Below are 25,630 nucleotides of genomic sequence, written 5' to 3' on the forward strand. Positions count from 1 at the left end.
TGTGCTTCCAATTAAACCTGTTGGACTATAACCTGGTGTTGTGTGATTTTTAACTTTGTACACCCCTGTCCAACACCATAAAGGTTTGAGGTTTTAGCACTAATCCCTGTTGCACACCAGTTACTAAAGCTTGTCAATTGAAAATGACACATTTATGTTTAACCAGACTTCTAGCCATGGCAATGTTGTACCCCTTACACATGAGTTTTTATTTTCTGTAATAACCTTTGATGTGAGATCTTATCAAATGCTTTCTGGAAATCTAAGTACAGTACATTCCCTGGTTTCCCTTTTCCCATATGTTACTTCCTCTACTTCCTCAAGATGCTAAGGGAATTCCACATGTCCAAAATAACACTTACCAATTTTAGAAAGCATCCTCTCCGAAAGTATTTCAGTTTGTTGTGACGACTGCGCTGCCCAAGACCACAAGCAATTACAGAGAGCTGTGAGCGCAGCCCAGTCCACCACACAAACCAGCCTTCCATCCACTGACTCAGTCTACACTTGCCACTGCCTCGGGAAAGCAGCCAGCATAATGAAAAACCCCTCCCATTTTGGTTATATCCTCCTCCATCTTCTTCCATCAAGCACAAGATATAAAAGTTTGAAAACATATATCAACAGATTTAAAAACAACTTCATCTCTGCTGTTATCAGATTTATAAAGGGACCTCTCATATGTTAGAGTAGATTCTACATTTGGTTGTATTACCCTGGTGTACTTATGTAAGATATAGTTTGTTAGCACTCAAAACAATACATTTCACTGTATCGCAGCACATGTGACAATGATAAATCAAATCAAATCAAAAAATCTTCAGAGAACTCTAATAAGTTATTAAACTTGCTTTCCCTTTAACAGAATTCATAAGAATTCCTATGCACTAAGTGCAGACACCTTTAAGACAGGGAAACTTCTTCAGAAAATCAAGTTAACTCAATTGTACTAAACTAACGAATGCTGGAGAACATGGAAAAAAATGAGAGATTACTTTGATGCTGAGAGAATAAACAGAGTGATAAAACATGAGTTTGAAATGCTTAAGTGAAAAGTAAAAAGAAATCTTAACCCAAATAAACTAAAATGTTGATGCAGCAATGAAAAAGGGGCCAATATTAAAACAGAGAAGCCGGAGACACATGTATTTGGAAAGAAGCAGACATACAGGAGTTACAGAGACATGACACCAGAAAACTCAGGATTCCAAACACAGAATTGAAGATTGTAATCTATTTACAAAAGGTCAGAAGTTAGATGACACCAGGTTATAGTCCAAAAATGTTTATTTGAAATCACATGCTTTTGGACAAAGGGGCAATGCTCTGAAAGCTTGTGAGTTCAAATAAACCTGTTGTACTATAACCTGGTGTCATCTGACCTCTGACCTTGTCCACCTCAGTCCAACACTGGCACCTCCACATCATGGCTATATGGAAAAGACCGCGAGAGCAAACAAGGAAATGGAGTCGCTGTACTTACCCAGGCTCTCTGAATGTTGTTTTAAAATACAGCTAACAATATAGAAATTAAGTAAATAAGACAACGAATAATAAATGAGCCATTACCATATTGCCAAGTCATGAGATAGAGGAGAAAATGGAAATGCAGTAAAAACCATGGAATAACGTTCACGATAGATTCCAACCACCTTGTTACTTAATGGACAGCATGTGGAGGCAAAGTGGACAAGGGATTGCAGTCACTACAATGTGTATGAGTTCTTTCTAATGCATTATTTCAAAACGCTGGATAAACCAAGGCTGGATTATTGGGTCTTATATTGAGGAATGAAGTATACCAGAGCAGTGAAATAGTAGTAAGGGGCATCGAAGAATAATGGTCACAGCACAATACGGACTAACATTGACCAGGATCAATGACAAGATCCTGAAAAATGTGAATCATTCTCTGTCACTTCTGAGGGTGAACTTGAAGGGAGATGAAGACACTGAAATGCATCATCATCTTCAATATGCCACTCGGTGACATATTAACAAAGGGATATTTGAGAACTTAGTTAGACTCTCCAAGACGAAAGCTGAAATGGTTTATGGGTGTCCTCAAAACATTTCTGGAGAACTCAGAAATCTTTACCAACCCACGTGAGTCACTATCTTGTGAACAACCAGAAAGAAAGAGAAATTATTACAGAACAAATCATGGAGTACCTCATGAGATTTCAACATGACCTGGCAGAGGTGATTGTGCACATATCATCGTCCACCTCCCACACATACCCTCCTCCATCTCCTACACAACCCCTCATCCACCTCCTACACAACCCCTCATCCACCTCCCACACAACCCCTCATCCACCTCCTACACAACCCCTCATCCACCTCCTACACAACCCCTCATCCACCTCCCACACAACCCCTCATCCACCTCCCACACAACCCCTCATCCACCTCCTACACAACCCCTCATCCACCTCCTACACAACCCCTCATCCACCTCCTACACAACCCCTCCTCCACCTCCCACACAACCCCTCATCCACCTCCCACACAACCCCTCATCCACCTCCCACACAACCCCTCATCCACCTCCTACACAACCCCTCCTCCACCTCCCACACAACCCCTCATCCACCTCCTACACAACCCCTCATCCACCTCCTACACAACCCCTCATCCACCTCCTACACAGCCCCTCCTCCACCTCCCACACAACCCCTCATCCACCTCCCACACAACCCCTCATCCACCTCCCACACAACCCCTCATCCACCTCCCACACAACCCCTCATCCACCTCCTACACAACCCCTCATCCACCTCCCACACAACCCCTCATCCACCTCCTACACAACCCCTCATCCACCTCCCACACAACCCCTCATCCACCTCCCACACAACCCCTCATCCACCTCCCACACAACCCCTCATCCACCTCCTACACAACCCCTCATCCACCTCCCACACAACCCCTCATCCACCTCCTACACAACCCCTCATCCACCTCCCACACAACCCCTCATCCACCTCCCACACAACCCCTCATCCACCTCCTACACAACCCCTCATCCACCTCCCACACAACCCCTCCTCCACCTCCTACACAACCCCTCATCCACCTCCCACACAACCCCTCATCCACCTCCCACACAACCCCTCATCCACCTCCCACACAACCCCTCATCCACCTCCCACACACTAATGACCAGCCATTCTTCAACCAAGCAAACTGAAGTGAAAGCAATTAGTCTTAATCCTGAGCGACTCCCCAAGGAGATGAAGATAACACACTTTGGTTTAAGATGATGATAGAGAAGGACATATAGATGACAAAAAGCTAGTTAATGCATTAATAAGGACATGATTTTGAGTGACTGTGAATAAAAATTTTGAAAATAAATGTGCAACAATGCAGGAAAACAATAATATCAAAAACCAATAGGAAATGGTTAACTGTGTTTAACAATGTTCAGGAGATACATTCTGTGAAAATAGAAGAACAGACTAGAACCGAACAGTTGAAGGTTGGAAAGGAGGCATCCATTATATACACAGGTAGGAGAGGACTGTACGTTAAGAGAGAATATGAAGAGATTAAGAGAAAGGTAAAAAAAACCAATTAGCAAGGCAAAGAGGAACTGTAAAACTAAATTAAGGAACATAAAACAAAATAATAAAATATTTTACAGGCTCTTTAAAAAGATGAAAATAATGGGAGTAGGATCATTATGTGATCAACAGGATTATGTCACAATTAGCAATAGAAAAAAGACAGAAATATTACATCATTATTTCACCCCAGTCTTTACCGGGGAGACTGGTCAGGTCAACCTGGCTTTGAATGATCAGGTGTGGAATATGGGACCTGGGTTTAAAATGAAAAAAACGAGATGCATTGAATAAATGAAACAAATTCAGGTGGATGTGCTATGGATTGCAGCCAGGAATTTTAAAATAATCTAGGGAAGACATAGCAAAGACATTACGATATGTATTAAATAACGTGTAGATAAAGTGTTGCGCCAAAACATTTGTAGGTAGCTCAAGTAATTCCTACATTGAACAAGGGATCAGAAAATAGTCAAGGAGTTTAAAATTAGTCAGCTTCACATTAGTGACAGGAAAATTAATTGAAACCTTAGTACGTAAACTAGTGAAGTTGCTATAGTACCAGAGGATCTCTCAATAGACAGAGACAACTGGTAGTGGTTTAACCATGGGGGTCACCAGGCCTCAGGTAAGAACAGAGGTTGAGAAGGAGGGTCCTTCATGGTGATCTTCAGCTGATGCAGGAATTACAAGCACAAAGGCAGAGAAAGGAAGAATTGCTAGAATTGAGAGTGCTACAGGACAACGATATGCACATGTAGTAGATATAAATAATTCAGATTCTCAAAAGACTTTTGATAAAGTGCTCTGGATTAATGGTGCTGGAAGAGCACAGCAGTTCAGGCAGCATCCAAGGAGCTTCGAAATCGACATTTCGGGCAAAAGCCCTTCATCAGGAATGCCCCCGGTTGATTATTGAGAACAAATTGAGAATGTGAAATCAGGGAACAAGTGGCTGAAGGCATTGTTAGCTGGCTTCCAGACAGAAAGTAGAGAGTGGGAGTAATGGGGAACTATTCAGTATTTCACACATCACAGGGCCAGGTTCACAATTTACACTAATGATGCATGTTTTGGAATCAGTCGCCAGGCAGGGGTGTTTCCTCCCAGTCAGGGAACACTTCAGCGGTCAGGGACATTCAGCTTCCAATCATAAGTGTCCTTCAAGGTGGCCTTTGAGATCCACAACAATGCAGATTCACCAAGCAGAAACTGATCGCCAAGTTCTGTACCTGTGAAGATGTCCTCAACCATGACCTTGGGTTCATGTCTCACTACATGTGACCTCACCACACTGTACTAGATCTATAAAATCTTCCTAACTGTCCTGCTATGACACTATCACCTTGATAAATTGTTCTGATCTCTCTACCTGAATTAGTTTTGCACAGTTTTGGATTACTTATGATACTGTCTCACACACATTGTCACTCACACAGACTTTCACACACACACACACACACTCACATCTATAGAGTGAATCATTTATTTGCAGATACATTCTATTTTGTTCAAAAACACATTATTTATGCAGTTACAACCAGTCAATGTGGTATTTCATAAACTCCTGCTTTCAGAACAAGACCAGACTGATTTAAAACTTGGACACAAATTCTGAATGAGGCCTCACACCTACAATTCAGTGTCTGACAGGAGATGTCACCTTTTGTATCTCTGCCTGATTGAAGTTTAGAAAGTTAAGCAGACACTGATAAAAACTTTAATTATCTTGATGCAGTGACTTCAAACAGATTCTGAATTTGTATCTTAATCAATCGAAACTTGTATCTCCTTCTTAACAGAGTTCTCCATCAGCTGTTTTAGGGTTGTTCACTCCACTTATACCAATTGTATGATTGTTTGATCTCTCTGCCTATAAACTCTGTGTCGGTATGCCCTCTCTCACTGCCTCTGACAAAGGAAAAATCACACACCACCAGGTTATAGTCCAACAGGTTTAATTGGAAGCACACTAGCTTTCGGAGCAACGCTCCTTCATCAGGTGATTGTCAATCTGAGAATCTGACAAAGGAGTATCGTTCCGAAAGCTTGTGATTCCAAATAAACTGGTTGGACTATAACCTGGTGTCATATAATTTTTGATTTTGTCCGCCCCAGTCCAACACCAGCATGTTCACATCAAAACATAAATGTGAGGTAACATTGAAATGGGAAGAATAGAGAGGTCACTTATGGCTTGGAAAGTGTGAGTCTAGTTGAGGTAGAGGAACAAAGAGATCTATGAGGATAAATATATCATTCACTAAGAAGTGCACCATAATTTGTAAAGCATAACAAAACTCGAAGAGAGTACTAGACTTGGGTGGTACAGAAGGAATGTTTCCTCTTGTAGGGAAAACATAACAAGAAACCATCAAAGCAGGATAGTCATCAATAGATTTAATGGTAATTCAGAAGACATTTCTTCACCCAAAGCATTGTAAGAACATGGAAATTGCGACCACAGGAAATAGTTAAACGGAATCCAGTAGGTGCATTTAAAGGAAAAGCAGATAAGCTTTTGAAGGAGAATGGAATAGATTGTTACAGTTTAGATTTATTTGAGAAAAGATAGGAGGAGTGGATCATGAAGCCAGCATGGGGACAGGTTGAGCCATATACATGTATATCATATACACAGTTTCCAGCCCACTGCTTAGTGCTCAGACAGCCAGCACCACAGACCATACTCAGGGAAAGATAGAGTCAGCACAAAATTAATTGCTGTCTATCTCCATGGTAACGGATGTGAGCAGGTTACAAATTATGACTCCAGGCCCCAAAATGATTTTCAAGTTGTATCTTTATTCATATCAATGTCATATTAAATTGCTTAAACCACTGTCTTCTCAATATACTCATGAATGCAGATAAACAAAATGGCTTTTGGGTTGCAACACCTTGGGGTGAATTATAACAGAAATCAGCAAGGCATTAGTTTAACAAGTTTCATGGATGGTTTCTTTCCATGAACTCTAGTTGAGTTTTCTCCCAGGATCTTCCCAAATTCGCCTCATTACCCAATGCCCCCCTCATGGTACCCCCATGGTGTGAGTACTGGTCACTGCCAGGAACTTTCAAGTTCTGGGCTCCAGCACCATCTTTACAACCCAACCATGCCCTGGGCACCAACTTTACAACCCAACCATGTCCTGGCAATCTGGAGCTGACTTGCACAATCCTGTCAATTGTCCCAGAAGAGAATTGGCATCTCTCTTTGACAATAGGCACCTGCAGATCTTAGTGGATGGGAGAGCATGCAGTCAGTGCGCGTGGAGCATACCCTGAGATGTTGATGACTGATGGAGGGTCTGGAGGAGCAAGCCGTGGGCTGAAGTTGCCAGGCAACCACTCTGATGTCAAATGTGTCAGAAATTGTCGCCGTCCAGTTTTTATCCAGGGATTGGGACGATGAGAAACTGCTTATCAACAAGGTGTCATAATAAGGTATTTCTGCATTCTCACAAGTGAGAATCTCATCTCACTGTTCAACACGTGCTCTCTCTGTCAGGAATCTCCTCACTGTCAGTCTCACACAGCTCTCCCAATGCCACATTGTTCACTACCGGGGGAGATCCCAAATTCCAGTTAGTATTTGTTCTCATAAAACAGAAACAAACTTTTTTAAAACAATTATTTATTCATGAGACATGGGCATCACTGATAGGCCAGCATTTTTACTGATCTTTAGCTGCCATTGTGAAAGTTAGGGTTCAATGATCAGCTACCTTCTTAAACTGCTGCGATCCATTTACTAACCCCCATTATAATGCTGTTGGGGAGGGAGGTTTAAGATTTTAACCCAGAAACACTGAAGGAATAGCAACATATTTCCAGATCAGGATAGTGAGTGGCTTGGAGAGAAACTTGTAGGAGGTGGTGTTCCTATGCATTGATTGTCCTTGCCCTGCTAGGAAGTTATGTGTGAATTTGGAATGTGTATCTGAGTTTGTCAGATATGGTTATTATGTGGGACAGGAGTAAGTGAAGCCGTAGGCTCACAGGAGCAATCCTGTGTCTATATTATAAACAGACCTCTTGGCTGAACTCAGTAGCAGTCCCTCCCTGTTAGACCTCAAGCATAGTTGCTTTTCCTAAACCAGGGACAAGTGGCATGCCATCAGGGTGAACATGTACTGCACGAGGTTTCACAATGATATTGATTACCTTATTTGTATCAGCAATGTGTCTAACACTCCACTGAGATTGCCCCACACACCTTCAACACTCCTTATTCAATGTCTTCTCCAATTTAGCTAAATGCTGACTAAAATTAATGGGTGGAAACTCATGGTGTCACATCCAAATTTCCACTATGTTTAGTCACATGTAAATGGTAGAGATGCTGGGGAATGGTAATGTTAAAGTCCAAAGGAAAGGTTACGCCAGGGCTCAATAACTAGGATTTAGATCTCCCAATGGGGGCATGGGATTGGGGAGTGGGATGAGGGATGTCGAGGAGGTTTAGGAATTAGGGGTGGGGAATCGGGGTAAGGGATGGGGGCATAGGGCATAGGGGAGGACTGAGAGGAGAGCAGTGTTCGGGTGGAGAGGTGGGCTTGAGTCAAGAGCAGCAACAAAATCTGTGACTCCTGTCCCTGTCATTTGATAATAACACAGAACTAGTAATCCAGAACATCAGGCTAATATTATGGGGATGTGTGTTTGATTCCCACTTTGTCCAGCAATGCCCACCACCCCATTAACAAATAAAGCAGGAACAATAAAGGCTCTCTAACATATTCCTCTTTCCACTCACTCACTCACTCACCCGCTCACTCACTCACTCACTCACTCACTCACCCGCTCGCTCACTCACTCACCCGCTCGCTCACTCACTCACTCACTCACCCGCTCACTCACTCACTCACCCGCTCGCTCACTCACTCACCCGCTCACTCACTCACTCACCCGCTCACTCACTCACTCACCCGCTCACTCGCTCACTCACTCACTCACCCGCTCGCTCACTCACTCACTCACTTACTCACTCACCCGCTCACTCGCTCACCCGCTCACTCACCCACTTGCTCACTAAACTTGCACACTTTAAAGCAAAACCTGCATCAACATTTTTGTGCCACTAAATTTTATAATCAACCCCTAACATCTCTTTCTTTTCACACTGACAGGAACAGTAACAGTTAGCATGTGAAAACCTCTAGAAGCAATTGTTTTTATTTAAAGAAAAGCTGACCAAAATAAAGCAAAAACATACAGATTCTGGAAATCTGAAAAAAACCTAGAAGTTACTGGAGAAACTTAGCAGGTCTGGCAGCACATGGAGAGAAGGCAGATTTAATATTTCAAATCCAGAACTGACCTGAACTAATACTCTGAAATATATAAATGAGTACTTCAAAGGTCTTACCAAGCAGAAAAACAATGGTTAAGACAATGCCATAACTGAAAAAGAATCTCTCTCTCTCTCCATGTCTCTCTCTCTGAAGTTGTGTGCCCAGTTGGAAGGCGATAGGTCGAAACAGATGGGAGATGATGTTGATAGGTTGGAGTGGAGGGTGGAGTGGATAGGTGGGAAGGAAAATGGCAGAGGATGATGCATTGTATCCGGAGATTGGTGGGGTGGAAAGTGGGGACCGGTTCAATCCCGGCATCTTCCCTTGCCACCGCAAAAGTATAAAACCTGCGCCCACATCTTCCCACTGATCTCCATCCAAGGCCCTAAAGTATCCTTCCACATGTGGCAGCGACTTTCCTGCACATCTAAATTTCCTTCCCAAGTAACTACTCCACCCTCTGCTCTAACCTATCACCATCAAGCCCCACTTGCATCCACCTATCACCTTCGAAGCTACCTTTCCAATCCAGCTCCACCGCCTTCCTATTTATTGCTCAGCCCTCTTGGGCCTCCCCCAAATTCCTGATGAAGGGCTTTTGCCCAAAAAGTCGACTCTCCTGCTCCTTGGATGCTGTCTGACCTATTGTGCTTTTTCAGCACCACACACTCGACTCTGGTCTCCACCATCCACAGGCTCAAGAAAGGATATGGGATTCAAACCAATAGAAATGAAAGGAAAATGAGGAATTGAAAAGCTAGCCTCATAGTAGCCATGTAACCATTGTCAATTGTTGGAAAACCCCATCTAGTTCACTAATTCCCTTTAGGGAAGGAAACGGCCATCGTTTCCTGGTCTGGCCTACATGTGACTCCAGAACCTCAGCAATGTGGTTGACTATCTAATGTCCTCAGAACATCTTTAGCAAGTCATTCAATTCAATCAGCAATAAGGAATAGTTAGCTACACCCAGACCCTGTGAACGAATTTTCAAAAACGTTGAATTCCTTATGAAGTCCAATAATGTGCAGGTTAGGTGAATTGGTCATGCTAAATTGCCCATGGTGAACATGGATCTAGATGGATTAGCAATGGGAAATTCAGGGTTACAGGGATAGGTTAGGAGGTTGGGTCTGGTTGGGATGCTTTTCAGAGTGTCAGTGTGGCCTTTTTGGGCCGAATGGGCTGTTTCTACAAAGTAAGGATTCTAAGCTGAATCTCCTACCCTGCCAAATATACACATGTGGTGAACCCGGTCAAATGTGTGTCACTGTGTGAGTGGTGTCAGTAGATAGTTAGAGGCAGTGCCCAGGGTGGGGTGGCAGGGTGGGGGTGGTGCAGGAAATGTCAGCAGGCAAGGGGTTGTTGTTAGTAAGCCAGGGAAAAAGAAGCTAGATAAGTCATAATGGGGGCTGTGAGTGGGCGAAAATGGATTGGTCATGTTGAACAATACCCATGTAATGAGTGGGCCTGAGGCATCAGGGTGGGTAAAGGACATGAAAGGGGGTGTTCATGCTCTGAAATTAGTGAACTCTATATTGAATCCTGAAGGCTGCAGGGTCTCCAAGTGGAAAATGAGATGTTGTTCTTCCAGCTTACACTCCTTGGAGCAGTGCACCAGGCGCGAGACAGAAATCCAACTTCTCTATCACCTACTGTTTGTGAGACTTTGGTGTGTCCAAACCATCTCCCTCACATTTAATACAGTAGCCACACAAAAATAATACTTTATTGTCTCTGAAGTATTTTGGAATATTCAGATGATGCACAAGGTTCTATATAAGTACTAGTTCTTCCTTTCTTAGTTCAAACATGTTTCTGTTATTTTAAAATATTCATCTGTTTCCTAATAATCAACATTTTTTTCCTCAGGCATTATACTTAAACCCACAACCTACCATTATCACACCGATTCATCACTAAATCATTTCGATCCTTTCACATAATTAAAAATAGCTAAATTAATGGACACTTTAACGTTTTTGTTGGAACGTTTAATTCATGGTTATTGAATATAGTGAGGTGAAGAATGTATAAATAGTGGGGTTTTTTTTTCTATTCTGAGTGGGAAAAATGTTGTGCACTAACATTTCCACAAGAACATCAAAATTTCATCCATTCAATCATCCTACTTAATTGATGAATCAATATTGAGCAATGTTTTTCAGACTACATCAATAATTATATCAGAAGGAAAGATAAAGATTGATGTAAACTTTCAGTAAAGTTCAGTCAGTGTCCATTGATTAATACTTTTTTTTAGAAATATCAGAAGGATGATATGAGCTTGAATGATGGCTGTAAGAGCATTATTAAAATCTACAAAATGGGAAATAAATGAATAGTTCTTTTCATGCATCTTTAGCCCAGTCCAACCTCATTATGCAAGATGTTCATATGATCTTAAAAAGTGACAGATCAGAGATGATCATACTATAGAAGTGTTAATGAATAGTTTTAGTTATTCTTACAACCATCTATATACACAGTGGAACCCATTCAACTTGAAATCTGATAAAAAAAATCAAAGCTAATTAAAAGTTTATATCCCAAACCACTTTGATACATGGTAATGGGGAATATTGCAGTCAAGATCAATTATATAAGATTACCAGATTAGAATTTTTAGAAAATGTTTTAATGCTCATCCTCCCGCATCCTTCCAAAGCCACAATAATTTAATCAAAAACTGCACAGATGAATCAAATCATTCGCTGAATTAGACTGTGTATCTTCAACCACATATCAAGCCTTCAATATTTCTAGCCTTTCCACATTAACACAACAATATCATCAACATACTCTGATACACAGATGAAAATTTAACAAATTAACAAAATCGATGGTGTGAACCGGGGCTTACATAAGAAATCTTAGTTGAATAAGTTATCCTTATTTCTGTGTTAATACCAGTTTCCATATAAAAACATGCGATTTCATTTTTGAAACAATTATTTTTCAACAGACTAATAATACAGATACAGTGCAGCAAAACCTTACTAAAAGTATAAAAACAAATCTTCCAGTGTCAGTAAATGTTCTACCTGATTTCCATTAGTAAGAAAATAGTCTGGCTAGAAGGAAAGAGAGTGCTTCAAGCTGATATTCTGTCAGACCTATTTATTCTGGAATGTTTGGAAAACATTCTGAACAGCATTTAAAAGCATCAATCTTGCCACTTAGTAGATGATGCATTCAATCAAATTCACAAATCTTCAATATGTGCACAGGATCTCGCCAGGTGCAAAATTAAGTTGATTTTCAAACTTGGATTTTCAGACAGCTTTTAACAAGATTTCAGATGAATGATTAATGGCTAAGGTAAGAGTTCATTGAATAAGAAATGTTCCACATGAGCTGGAAAGGATCTGAGGAGTTAATTAGAAGCAACTTCTGTTGATGCTGGAGATCTAAAATAGAAATCAAAAGTGTAGAAGAAACTCAACAGGTCTTGCAGTGTCTATGGAGAGAGAATCAGAATTATAGGGCTGTATTTTCCCAGCCCTGATGATATGGGTAATGCTGTGTCATTTGGAAAAGTTTGGAGAGAACTGAAAAATGAGGTTAATGATGTTGAGAAAAAAGACATTTTCCACCCAAGCTTTTAAGGGCTAGATTTAAAACTTTCTAGTGAGTGGGGAGGGTCCTATTTGCACATAATATCACCATCTCATTATTACCGAGTCTCACCTCATTTACATACATGTTGCTATTTTCCCAGAAAGTGAAGAGAAACTAGATGACAACAATTCTTGACATGAAATCCTGCAGCAGGACCTAACGGCTGTCATTTGACCTCCTCCTCTCCAGGACTACACCACAGCTGACACCCCACAGCCCCCACATCCCAGAATCTCAGGGCATGCTCTGTGGATACAGAATACCTGTCACCAAACCCACCCACATCAACAGACAAACGCAGCCTCATCATAACATCATCACAATTTGGGTTCACTTCACTGCTGCACTGTGGAGATCTGCAGTGCCAGACACTGCAGTGACAGGCAGGATAGCACCAATGCCACATCAGTGTCACACTTACTGCATGTGCCAGCAGCTTTTGCAGCAAATACACTGTATGCACCGCAGCAAAATGGCCATGTCGCAAAGGCTAAAGGAACAGTCCTCAGTCAAATCCTGAGGGCCTATGCCAGTTAGGGGTGCTGCCAGACATTGTCTGATTTCAGTCTCAGAACTTGGACCTGGTCAATCAGCTGTTTGGATTGGTCAGTTTCAGGCATAACATATTGTTACATATTGCAGAGACTGGGCCTTTAGTCAATCTGGTAAATCCGATGTAACTAATCTGGGGATTAGTGGTAAACCAACTGGAGAGATCCACAGAGACTCGTCAAGGGTTTGAAATCTTTATGGTTTGAATATTATCTTTGTTTGTCTCAGCACAGATGCTGCCAGAGTTTTTCCGGCACTTTCTGTTTTTATTTCAGATTTCCAGATCTCTTCTACAAAAATACACATCGTTATGTGGGAGGAAATCACCAGTGTACTTTTCTATATCTTTAAAATACTTAATTATCCAGCAAATGTTTTCTCCAGTTTTACAATCCTTCAAAGTTAACCACTTTTGAAGCAGATGAATCCCAGAAAACCTCAGAGTGCGCCACTCCCAAGATGTCAAACATGTTACCTTTGGTCATTATGACAGCTTGGGAAAACTACTCCAATACTGAAAAACAAACTCTTCATTGCTTTTAGAATGCAAGATATTCAGAAATAACCATTCAGTAAGTATTTCGATGTTCAACAGAAGCACAGGCTGCAAGAACAACATTTCATTTACGACTTGGGAACGCTGCAGCCTTCAGAACAAAATATCATGTTCAATAACTTTAGGACCTGAACACCACCTTCCATGTTCTTTACCCACACCCATGCCCACACCCACACCCATACCCCAGGTTCTATCACATGGGGTGCTTTCAGAACAGCCAACCATTTCACGAATGTACGGTCCACACTAGCAGTTTTTTCTCCTTCCCTGGCTTACCATTATCTGTCCATTTGTTTGCCTAATTATGGTTCTCTCCCTCTGGGCTCTATCTCCATCTATCATCTTACTCTTTTACCTGCCCTGCTCTGTCTTCAGCATCCATACCACCTTTTCCTAGCTACTATTCATTCTGAAGAGGGATCACCGGACCCAAACTTTAATTCTGTTTCTCTCTCCACAAGTGCTGCCAAACATGCTGAATTTCTCCAGCAATTTCTATTTTTATACAATTCATCCAAGTCTGAAGAAATCACATTTGAGGAGGAGAGATTATTGAATATGTAAAGTCAAAGAGCTGTGGGGAAACAGGGTACTGGTAAATGTAAATATATAAATAAATACCTAACAAAAATCGTGGGTAGTGGAGGAGGAGGAACAGGGGTGGAACTTGGGGTTGGAGATGCTTGCTATGAGTCTGAAAAGGATCTAAAAGAGTTAATGATTTATTGAGTAGAATAGGAACCACCTGCTGACATGAAGTATTGGAGACTTGTTCAGCAACTAACTTAAAAGCTGGCAGGGAACAAACATGAGGCTTTTGTGTTCCTAGTTGACTCCATAGCACAGGCAGCCCCTCAGTTGTGAACAGGTTTCATTCTGGAATTCGCTTGCAGGTCGTATTGTTTTCAAGTCAGAATAAAATGCAGGACAATATAAAGGAACTATTCTAAAGTACAGAAAATGTCTGCGTGTCAGGTCTTTAAAATTACACTCAGTATGAGATTGCATTTGTAACCACAAGTGTTCACAAGTTGAATGTTTGTAGATTGGTAAGCCCCAGTGGTCTGTAAATAGTTACAGTGATGTAATAAACTTCACCTTGCCTCTAAACAACACTTAAAGTTCTGAACAAAAGTCGCTGGACCCATAATGTTAACAATACTTTCTCTCTCTCCACAGCTGTTGCTAGAGTTTCTCCAGTGATTTCTGTTTTTGACGTTTCTAGTCAGGCCAGAAAAGTGAATATCTTCATCTATCTTAGACCATTTTGGGCTGAAAAGATCACAGATACATAACGGGAAGTAAACTCTGACACGAGGAGAAAAGACTTGTTAAAGAAACAGGAAAAAGACAACAGTCATAAGTTGGAACTTTATAGGTCAAAGACTAGAAGAATTAATGTTTGGAAACTTGCTTTTTTAAACAGATAGGACAATTACACTAAACAGGCATTGGCTAATCTGGACACAAAGATAAAGTACCACAGACACTGAAAATCTGAGATAAAAACAGAAAAAAAAAGCTGAAATATGGAGGTAGTCAGGCAGCAGATGTGAGAAACAGGAAAGTGGAATTCTGATCAGAGTCGCCAGCTGAAGATTTAATGTTGTGTTTTTGGTTATTAGTTAATGCTATTTCTTCTGCTACTGATTCTATCTAACTGACTAAATATTGTCAGCATTTTCTGTTTGTATTAGTCTGGCATGGAGTGGTTTAGCTGTTTGAATATACACAGCAGGAAGGAGATCCAAGTAAGTAAACCGGAACAAAATACAACAACTGATCAACTCCTGACATCAAGCAGCATGGAATTGCAGCTACATTGTACAGCTCTGGCTGCAGGTACAAACCCAACAGCAAGTGTTTTCTTTTGTCTTTTTAACACTTTATTAGTTGAAAATTGTACATACGCCCTGCATAATTCTTCTTCTTGACCACAGTAGAGGCAAAAGTGTCAGAATTGGGGATACATTCTGATCCACTCTCCATCGTGACAGAAGGTTTGATCATGGCTGGGGCATCTGTAGATTTCTACAAGAGTGATTCCAGTAGACTTGAATCTAGGGCCCTCTCCCATGAACCTTGCCCCTGGTATTTTTGTGGGAGGAGAGTTGTAATTTGTAATTTGCACATCCATAATTCTCAGTGTAGTAGCCTCCAATCAGATCAAAGTTTTGCCAGTGGGCTGTCAAAATCTGACACGTCCACATTAGCGTGGATCTGCAGCAATTGTTGAACTGTTGAACTGATGTGACAACTGTACATCATCATGGAGACAAAGTCTTCACATCATAGTATTGTGTAGTGCTAATGCCCATGCTAATTGAAATAGATTCCTAACAGATCTGGCAGCTCGAAATCAAACATCCATGAGGTGTGTAAGCCAGCTGCAGCATCGGAATTTTATTCAGGTACAGTCTGTAACCCTTTGGCACAGCACACTCCCTGCTCCAATACTGTCAAGCCAGGAGATCTACCCTGGCTCAAAGAAAGGTGAAGGAGAGCAGGATCCATACCAATCTGATAATGAGGTGTCAACCTGGTGAAGCAGTAACCTGTGATTATATGCATGGCATAGAGTGTAAACAGCATGGAATAGAGAAGGTGACGTGACCCCACGGTTATCGGATCAGAGTTAAGTTCTGAGATGGAGGCACATCCACACTGGAATGGAAGGGAGACTCCACAAATATCCTCACCCTGAGGAAAAGGGAAATCCAGGACATCAGTATAAAAGAGAAGCTGAAGGATTTGCACCTATCTTCAGCCAGACATGCAGAGCTGATGATTGAACTTGGCATCTTCCTGAGGCTCCCACTGACATAGGAACTTGCACCATCTGTTTTATTTTTTCCAGCTAACAGTTTCTTGTACTCTGTTCTTTCTCCTTATCAATCCTTTAGTTAATCTTTGATTTTTTTTATATTCCATCCAATCTTTTAACCTGTTGCTCATCCTCACACAATTGTATGCTTCAGTTTGATTCAATGTATTTTAAAACTTTAAACACAAATGGTGGGTCATTCCTTTGAAATGTTTCTTTCTTGTTGATATATATCTATTTTGTCTGTTTTTAAATACTCCTTAAAATGTCTGGCATTGCATCACTGTTGACTTATCCCTTAATCTGTCAGTTCACTTTTATTTTGCTTTCATGTTATCATAATTCCATTCACTTCACATTATAATGCTAAATGAGGACCCACAGCTCCCTCTGTCAACCTAAATGAGACCATTAATTAATCAATTTCATTGCAATGTAGCAGGTATAGTAAAGCTTACTCGCTGATCAACTACAGAGCTTACTCTTCAGAGAAACAAAGACATTCTTTGAACTGCTCATCTAGGCGACCTTTGTCTATCTGATTGCTTCAATTGTAGATTAAGATTGTAAAAATTATTGATGTACCTTTTTGACAATCTTCAACTAATTCTCCATTAACACTCCACCGTACCATGCAGTTACTGCTGGGTGAGATATGCCACTCCCTCAGTGACTTTGTGCTTTCATCATGTCTCTTCGCAAATCAAATCACTCCTACAGGCTGGGGAGTTTGCAAATTCAGGCCATCCCCCTGTACTTTGCTAACACCTTTGTTAATTAATAGGGCTACCCCTCTGTTTTCCCACCTTCTGTCCTTCCTAAACATCCAGTGCCTTTCAATATTCACAGCTCAATCTATGTCACCCTGCAGCCATGTTAATGTCGAGTGGGACAGGCCGAGGGGCTGAGTGGCCTACTCCTGTTCCTACGTTCCTTATGGATTATCAGATCATATTTACTTCTGTTTACATGATCAGTTTATTTGTTTATTTCTGAATGTGACATGCACCATTCATCACATACACTTTTATACCAGCTCTCACTGATGACCAGGAATTTCCGCATCCTGCATTCGCAACATATTCTCTGGCTTATCATCCTTAATGTTTCATAATTAACTAATTTGTATTAATTAATGTATAATTATTAAACCCTACTACTCACAATAAAAGTTATTCTACTAAGACTAAAAAAAACCTGAGTTTTTCAACACATACTGTGTAAAAAAAAGTATCAACACAGTGCTGTGTTTCAACAGATAATGTAAATATTTCAAAATACTCATCAACCAATCAATTACTTATTTTCCTGTGTATTCTCTTTGATTTTGATGTAAACACAGTTTATGTGCTGGGCTGTGGGGAGGAGGGGATTGTAAAGTTCAGTTTGCACTCACTCCTTCACCTTTCTCTTGCAGCTTTTCAGCTCACACTCTTCCGGAGGCTGGCAAGGTTAGAAAAAGAATAAAGTAATCCTTTCCCCTCCCCTCCTCAGTGAGCTATCCTACTCCACAAACTCTTCTGTTCATATTATATTCAGAGATGTGGCTCATTAGCCAAACGAGCACCGCGGAACAGTGACATGGAATTTCCTGGTGACCAATCATACTCATTAGTGAGTGCCTGCTGACCTATTTGCCGACACACTTCTGGAGTAGGTAACGACTCAGTACAGGGATAGGAACCCTACCTCTGCATCAGAACAGGGCCCTGTAGCTTTCTAGTTTAACAGAATAGATTTAGCCACTTAATTAACTAATCCCAACTGCCCTCCAGCAGTTAGTTTGTTTAGACTTGTCCAGAAGAAAATTAAACTTAAAACAGTAAAAATAAGTTGTGTTAATTGCATATAAGCAATTCTAGATTCTGTAAAAGAGATTAAAACTTAAGATTCATTCCCTTACCCAGTAAATTCTCATATTAGCACTCTATTTCAGCTACCTGCAAAAATGAACAAACTTTGCTTACATGTATGAAGACAGTAAGGACTGCAGATACTGGAAGCCAGAGTCAATGGATGTGAAGCTGGAAAAACACAGCAGGTCAGGCAGCATCCGAGGAACAGGAAAATCAACAAAGGAAACTCTTTGTCAGGATTGGGGAGGGGCAGAGCACAGAAGTAAATAGAGGGAGGGTGCTGGGGCTGGAAGAAGGGTAGGTGGGATGGCGATAGGTAGATGCAGGTAGCAGGTTATTGTGATTGGTCAGTGACAGGTGGTCACGCATTTGTGAGTGGGAAGGTGGACAGGTTAGGTCAGGTCAGGGAGACGAATGGGGAGGAGTCATACAATCAGACCACACCACCAGAAAAATATTTCCTTCCCTACTCTTGCCCACTTTCAGCAAGGACTGTTCACTCTGTGACTCCCACGCCAACTCTACATTCCCCACCAACTCTACATTCCCCACCAACTCTAAATTCCCCACCAACTCTACATTCCCCCCAACTGGCACGGTGGCACAGTGGTTAGCACTGCTGCCTCACAGCACCAGAGACCTGGGTTCAATTCCCACCTCAGGCGACTGACTGTGTGGAGTTTGCACATTCTCCCCGTGTCTGCGTGGGTTTCCTCCGGGCGCTCCGGTTTCCTCCTACAGTCCAAAGATGTGCAGGTCAGGTGAATTGGCCAATCTAAATTGCCCGTAGTGTTAGGTAAGGGGTAAATGTAGGGGTATGGGTGGGTTGCGCTTCGGCGGGGCAGTGTGGACTTGTTGGGCCGAAGGGCCTGTTTCCACACTGTAAGCAATCTAATCTAATCTAATCTAATCTAATATTCATTCCCCACCAACTCTACATTCCTCACCAGCTTCTTTCCCTACAACTGCAAAAAGGTGCAACACCTGAGCACTCACCTCTGTGCAAGACCCCAGACAATTTGTCTAGATCTGACAGAGATTCTCTGCACTTCATCCAACCTGATCTAGTGTATCTGTTGCTCCTGATATGGTCTCCTCTATATTGGGGCGACCAAACGCAGCCTTGGAGACTGGTTCACAGAGCATCTGAGCACTGCATACATCAACCAACCCAACCTTCCAGTTGCCATCCAATTTAATTCCCCCTCCCACTCCCTTGGCAACATGCCCGTCCCTGGCCTCCATCACTATCAGAGTGTAGCCAAACACAAACTGGAGAAAATAACACATTTTATTTCATCTGGGTAGCTTACAGCCCGATGGCCTCAATATTGACTTCACCAGCCTCAAACTCCCTCCACCCCCAGCCTTATCCCACATCCACTACCTCTCCCCCCCCCGCAATTTGCCTCCCTGACTTGACCTAACCTAACCTGTCCATCTTCCCACTCATCTATCCACTCCAACCTTCCCACTGACCAATCACAATAGCCCCCTACCTGCATTGACCTATCACCATCCCACCTACCCTTCCTTTAGTCCCATCCCCCTCTCTCTATTTACTTCTGGGCTGTCTCCCCTCCCCAGAGCTAACAAAGGGTATCAGCCTGAAACATTAACATTCCTGCTGCTTGGATGCTGTCTGATCTGCTGTACTTTTCCAGCTTCACCTCTATTGCTTAAATGAATGTTTCATTTAATGAGTATTTAAATTCACTAGGTGTTAGTCAATCTGTTTGAGAGTATTTCTCAGCCTATATTGTTTCATTCCCAGACAATCAGACTATCAGAGGTGTGTTTGGCAACAGTTGGAGGGAAAATCATGAAGAGGTTGTGCTGTTACCTTTTGGTGTTCTTATGTTTTTCTGGAGGCGTGTTCGGTGCTGTCATTATAGCAGGAAACTGCAGGAAGCTTACTGAGAGTCATTATCAATCAATCAGCAGAGCTTTTCCAATGTCAATGAGATTTGACTGGTCTTACTTTTGAACGCTGTGTCTGCAGCTTGGAGGAAATGAGAAGGCTCATGCAGAGCAGAAGTATTTTCATATCAAAAATATGCTTTTATCATAAAACCATCTATAAAGGCATACAGGTTTGAAATAATATTTGTACAGTTTTGCAAAGAGAAGAATAACAATGATACATTTGAATGTTGATATTTCTCAGAGACTCTCTGCAGTTGCAAAAAGGCAGAGACATTTCCTGTTTATGATGGCAACAATTTATGTTCATTTTGAGGAACTGAAAGGGTCTGACAATTGAACAGGCCCTCATAATTCATTGGCCGAAGGACCTCAGACAGTGGTCTTTCCTCACTGTGTCTTGGCAATAGCTGCCCAAGTGCATCCCCCAGCACGTAGTCCTGGACCTTGGAATGTGTCTATCTGTAACACTCGGTCAGAGTCAACTTTTTACACTGGAAGAGCAAGAAGTTTCGGGCAGACCAAAGAACGTCTTTTAATGAATTGATGGTCCTCCAGGTGCAGTTAATGTTTACCTTGGTGTTGGTCCCAGGGAGCAGACCATGGAGAACAGAGTCCTGCGTCAGGGAACTGCTTCAGACAAAACTCAGCAAAACCACTGCGTCTTTCTCCTGACTTCCTTGCAAAGGCAGATTCCAGAAGGAGATGTGTAACAGTGTCTTCATCAGAACAGCCACTTTGAGAGCAGGATGCAGTGGGGCACATAGACTGGGCATACATGAAGGATTTTTATGGCAGTGCCCTTCCCACCACCAGCCAGGTGATGTTTTGGTGTTTGTTGGAAAGTTCTGGTGATGGCACATCCTGCAAAATGACTTTGACAGTCTGTGCAGGAACCACACAACAGGCCCCACCTTCTCCTTTTTCTACAAGGTCTCAAGGACATTACATACTGACCATTTCCTGATGGACTTGTGGTCAAAGGTTTCTTTCTATTGTAATATTTTCCATGAGTGAAAAGTGAGATGAAATAAGATTAGAGTGGCGCTCGAAAAGCACAGCAGGTCAGACAGCATCCAAGGACCAGGAAAATCCTACTCCTCAGATGCTGTCTGACCTGCTGTGCTTTTCCAGCACCACTCTAATTTTGTCTCTGATCTCCAGCATCTGCAGTCCTCACTTTCGCCTAAGTGAGATGAAACAGTCCCAACTACTCGGAGTGTTCTGCAGCAAACAGGCCAGGCCCATTCTTTATATCACTGGGACAGATAAAGCCTCAGTACGTAGTGACACTTAGTACCAAGGGTCTACAGCAGCTATGTCTCTTGGTGGTGGGTATTGAAGTTCCCTACCCAGAGAACGTTCTGTGCCATTGCCAGGATTAGTGCTTCTTTTAACTGGTGTGAACACAGAGGAGTACTGATTCATCAACTGAGGAGGGTGGTGGTTGTACTATGTGGTAATCAGCAGGAGGTTTCCGTGCCCATGTTTGATCTGATGAAGACTTAAGGAACATCTCTGGGACACATGCACCAAACAACCCCACCACCCTGTTGCTGATCAATTCAATTCCCCCTCCCTCTCCCCCAAGAACATTCAAGTCCTGGGCCTCCTCCACTGTGTCACAAAGCCAGTCCCTTTATTTTCTAAAAGCTATTCTTTGACTCAAGGCAACTCTATTCTTGATTTTTTTCCAGAGGAGCAATAAACCAGGCCGGGCTCCGATCAGTCTGGTTTGGTACAGAGATGGAAAGGATTTTGAGAGGCCTTTTCTTTATATGTAAACACATGAGACTTCAGGCCAAAGTTCTTATGCTTTAGAGGTGACCTGTACAAAGAGAGAAGTGTGGTCAGCTCTCTGGCTGAGCTGAGCTGAGCAGTTTTAGTTCAGTCTTGAACTGGGAAGTTCAATGGGGAGCTTTGTGGAAACTCTTTCTATCTTTTCTACCCTTCAACTTCAACCTGTGGGCATGAGTTCCATTTATACTGGTTTATAAAGGGAGTTTCCTTACTGGGTCTGTTGTGCAATTCAGAACAGCATAACTAAATCTAGTTGGAATCTAGTTGGAATCTAGTTCTTTATTCTATTCTTAATGTTTCATTGTGTAATGTTGTGAATAAAATTTTATCTGTTTAAAATTTAGTAGTCAACATAGCTAACTTAATCCAGGTAATTTTCACTGTATACTTACCGAAACAAATTGCAAAGTTAGTTCTAGGGCTGCCTGCTTAAGAATGTTTTGAGTGGTCTGGCTTAGTCCATAACAGATTGGGAGCTCATCCAGGATTTTAAACAGCGAGTGGTAGGTGCTAGTGTCTTTATTTCGGGGGTTGGTTTGGTTGGGTAGACAAAGCTTGGGATAGTAATGGCTCTTTCAGTCACCAGAAGTGGATGTGGTGACTTGCAAGAAGTGAATAAGACCAAGTTGCAAGAATTAGCAGAGAAGCTGGAATTGGACCTGCCTGTTTCTGTGAGGGAAGGAGAGATAATTACAGCAGTAGCTCAGCATGTAAACTTACTGGAGACACCATCGGAATCTATCGAGATGGCAAGGATTAGATTGCAAGTGAAGCAGCTTGAGTTAGAGGCGAGAGATAAGGAAAGGGCAGCAGAAAAGAAGGAGAAGGAGAGAGGAGCAGATGAGAAAGAAAAAGAGAGAGTTTTTGAACTTCTAAAACTAACACTTAAAAAGGGAAGTCAGCTTAAAAGGCTGAAGATAAAGGCTGAGGGTGGGTTTAGTGAGGAAGGGAGTGAGGATGAGCAAGCCCTTGGTAGTCAGAAGCCCAGTGAGAAACTGTTTAAGTATGTTCAAGAATTGCCTCAATTTGATGAGAAGGATGTGGAAGTCTTTTTCATTTCATCCAAAAAGGTGGCTAAACAAATCCAGTGCCCAGTGGCAATGTGGGTTTTGTTGATTCATACGAAACTTGTAGGTAGAGTTAGTGAGGTATTCGCATCCCTATCAGAGGAGGTATCTGGGGAATATGAGGAGTGAAAAGAGCCATTTTAAGTGCATGTGAACTTACCCCAGAAGCCGAGAGACAACATTCCAAGAATTTAAGGAGGAATCCTGGTCAAACCTACACTGAGTTTGAAAGGATTAAACAGAGTAATTTCAATAGATGGATAAGAGCTTTAAAAATCGAACAACTTATGATACCCTTAGAGAGGTAATTATTTTGAAGAAATTCAAAAATTCACTGCTTGAAGTAGTGCAAACTCATGTGGAACAGCAAGAGAGTTAAAACAGCGAGGTTAGCAGCTGAAGGGGCTGATGGTTATGAGCTGGGCCATAAAATTTGGTTTGGCTTCCAGAATCAAATTCGGTCCATGAGGGATAGAAACTGGGGCAAAGAGAAATCCTTATGTGGAAAGGGAAAGGTAGATCTCAGTGCAGATCATAAGGAGAACTTACCACAAGGTAAAGAAGAAACCCTGGAGGAGGACAAAGAATTTAAAAAGCTCTGGTTTTCTTCATTGTAATAATGTGGGCCACACAAAATCAGTGTTGGTGGGCTAGGAAAAAAGCCAGATGTAGGAAAACCAGACAAGCCTGGAAGTTTTGTTGAACAAAAAGCACAAGGGGAAGTTAGACAACTGCCTCAGAGTGTACAAGATGATCAGGGGTTGGTGAAGGAGGAAGTACCAGATCTGCTTAAAAAATATACATGCAAGGGTAAGGTTTATTCACATAGGGCAGGAGCAGCAGGTGAAGAGGTTACTATGTTAAGGGACACAGGATCCTTTCAGTCTGTGATGCTGAATGATGAGGAGATATGTAGTCCTGAGGGACTATGGCCAGAAAAGGTCCTGGTAACAGGAATTCATGGTGAGACAAAAAATGCTCAATCATGTAAAGTGAGGCTAGAGAGTCCAGAGAAGAGTGGAGAATTTGTGGTAGGAGTACTGGACAAACTCTCAGCTCCAGGAATACAATTTGTTCTTGCAAATGATATAACTGATTCACTGGTAGGCGTGCTGCCTACTCTAGTTGAAAAGCCAGTGGAGACACAGGTAACTGAAGATATGAAGAATGTTTATCCAGGAATTTTCCCTGATTGTGTGATCACACAATCACAGAGGCACAAGCTGAAGCAGGCGAGATCAAAAGGCACAGATAAGGAAGCTGACATGGTGTTATCTAAAATCCTCTTTGATCAGGTAAGTGGAACAGAGAAGGAGCAAATAGGTAAATATGTCAATATCTTTAGCTCTACTAAATTGATTGAATTATAACAGAAAGATGAGGGGTTAAAACAGTTACATCAAATGGCATTTACAGAGAAAGCAAATGAATGCATTCTGAACAAATGATGACTTAATGAAGAAATGGTGACCATCACATATTTAAGCAAATGGGAAATGGGCAGAGATTCATCAAATTGGTTTGCAAGTAGGATATAGAAAGGAGGTGCTGTGAGTGGTGCATGAGCTACCACTTGGAGGTAATTTAGGAGTGAGGAAAACACAGGTTAAATATGAAGACATTTTTACTGGCCTGGACTACACAAAGATGTAGTTGAATTTTGCCAGATGTATCATACATGTTAACTAATTGGAAGACCACAAGCTTTAATAAAGCCTGCACCTTTAATACCTATTCCAGCATTTGAGGAACCTTTCACAAGAGTGTTGATTGATTGTGTAGGTCCCCTCCCTCAGACAAAAAGTGAGAATAAGTATTTATTAACAATAATAGATATGTTGACTAGATTTCCAGAGGCAATCCCATTCTGCAACATCACAGCTAAAAGGTTTGTAGAAGAATTACTTAAGAAAGCGAATGCAATGTTGTCTCTTATCTCAAGAGGGTTGGAATATAAAAGCAGAGATGTACTACTAAGACTTTATAAAGCTCTGGTTAGGCCCCATTTGGAGTACTGTGTCCAGTTTTGGTCCCCACACCTCAGGAAGGACATACTGGCACTGGAACGTGTCCAGCGGAGATTCACACGGATGATCCCTGGAATGACAGGTCTAGCATATGAGGAACGGCTGAGGATACTGGGATTGTATTCGTTGGAGTTTAGAAGATTAAGGGGAGATCTAATAGAGACGTACAAAATAATACATGGCTTTGAAAAGGTGGATGCTAGAAAATTGTTTCTGTTAGGCGAGGAGACTAGGACCCGTGGACACAGCCTTAGAATTAGAGGGGGTCATTTCAGAACAGAAATGCGGAGACATTTCTTCAGCCAGAGAGTGGTGGGCCTGTGGAATTCATTGCCACGGAGTGCAGTGGAAGCCAGGATGCTAAATGTCTTCAAGGCCGAGATTGATAGATTCTTGTTGTCTAGAGGAATTAAGGGCTACGGGGAGAACGCTGGCAAGTGGAGCTGAAATGCGCATCAGCCATGATTGAATGGCGGAGTGGACTCGATGGGCCGAATGGCCTTACTTCCACTCCTATGTCTTATGGTCTTATGGT

Source organism: Chiloscyllium punctatum, chromosome 9, assembly GCF_047496795.1.
Source record: "Chiloscyllium punctatum isolate Juve2018m chromosome 9, sChiPun1.3, whole genome shotgun sequence".
Taxonomy (NCBI): Eukaryota; Metazoa; Chordata; class Chondrichthyes; order Orectolobiformes; family Hemiscylliidae; genus Chiloscyllium; species Chiloscyllium punctatum.